Source organism: Pteropus medius, unplaced genomic scaffold (genome assembly GCF_902729225.1).
Source record: "Pteropus medius unplaced genomic scaffold, Ma_sr-lr_union100, whole genome shotgun sequence".
Lineage (NCBI taxonomy): Eukaryota > Metazoa > Chordata > Mammalia > Chiroptera > Pteropodidae > Pteropus > Pteropus medius.
The window spans coordinates 475924-477520 of record NW_024341895.1 but is presented as its reverse complement, the minus strand read 5'-3'; the positions used below and the strand labels follow the sequence as shown (position 1 = coordinate 477520).

At 39.1% G+C, this 1597-nt stretch overlaps 1 pseudogene; it reads right to left on the bottom strand.

The window, feature by feature from the left end:
• Window positions 1-485: 485 nt before the first annotated feature.
• LOC120599382 (uncharacterized) lies at window positions 486-604 on the bottom strand (annotated as a pseudogene).
• Between the last annotated feature and the right edge of the window lie 993 nt (window positions 605-1597).

The window sequence follows — 1597 nt, the reverse complement described above, 5'->3', positions numbered from 1 at the left end:
ATATAGTTGTAACAGTTATCGTTGACTCTATGCCTTACGCTGTACACTACATCTCCATGACTTATTTTATAACTGGAAGTTTGTACCTCCTTATCTCCTTCCCCTTTTCCACTCATCTCTTCAACCACCTTTCCCCTCTGGCAACCATCAGTTTGTTCTCTGTATCTATGAGTTTGTTTCTGTTTTGTTTGTCCATTTGTTCTGGTTTTTAGATTCCACAAGTAAATAAAATCATATGGTATTCGTCCTTCTCTTTCTAACTTATTTCACTCAGCTAATACCCTCTAGGACCACCCATGTTGTTGCAAATGGCAAGATTTCATTCTTTTTTATGGCTGAATAATATTCCATTGCATATGTGTATCTTTTTTATTTTTATTTTTATTTATTTTTTCTTTTTTATTTTTCAGTTGTGGCAACCCTTGGTTGTCCTCACAGATTACGAAGACCTTGTCAGCTTACAATCCCTTATTTTTTTATTTTTTCGCCTACGGCACCTGTTCTTCCTAGGTGGTCTCCCATCCAAGTACTCACCAGGCCTGACCCTGCTTAGCTTCCAAGATCAGACGGGATCTCGCTTGTTCAGGGTAGCATGGCCGTAAACATCTTTTTATTTTTAAAACAGCAATCTGACACAATGTAATATGCTGCTAAATTTTACACCTGAAACTTACTGGATTTTGTTAACCAATGTCGCTATAAAAAAAAAAAGTGCAAGAGAAAACAAACAAAAAATAAAATAGCAATCTGGTCTTCCATGACTGATCTAATCAGTATACTGTATCTTCTGCTATTTCTCTGAAAATAATAATTGTGAAGTTATGTCGCATTTTTTTCTCCTTGCATTGTTTTGTTTTCCTGAATTATTTTTTCCTTATGTTTATTCTGCTCTCTGCCTCTCATTTTGGAGGTTTCCCTAAATCTTTTATTTGAGTATGTGGCACCAGGGCCAAAATGATTGAGGGTGGGGGTCATGTCAGTGGGGAGTATCATCGAAGGTGAACTTTCCCAGGGGTTTCCGCAAACGTCAGTATAGGTCTTTCCTCCAGAATATTTGGTTTCTCCAGAAAAGACACCCAGGCCCTGTGGAGAAGGAGTTGTGGGGAAGACCCTTGGGGTTCTCGGGGCCCAGCAGGGAAAGGGCTGGCAATCTCTCCAATACAGAAGCTCTCAGCTCATCCCTTGTTTTCAACATGGCGCCTCTTCCTCCTTCCTCATGCCTGGTACCTTCCAGGTGGAAGCTAATTTCATCAGAGAATCAACTTCCTACCCAGCAAGAAATTCCTGCCCATTATTTCTTCAAACACTGCCTGTTTCCTCAGTAGTCTTTATTGATAACAGATTTTTACTGAGCACCTAAGTAACAAGCTTCATTCTAGATACCGGCAATACAGCACTGAGCAAATCAGACACTCCATTCCACTTAGAGCTCGCCCATTCTAGTTCCTTCTGGAAACTTCTCTAGTGGAATACCTGGATTTATCCTTCATTTTTCTTAAAATTTTGTTCTCCCATAGTTCCCATATCTCATTAACTAGCCTTATATGTATATGGTTCTTTTTCTAACCACCTGTTTTTGTTTTATGATAGTAGACAT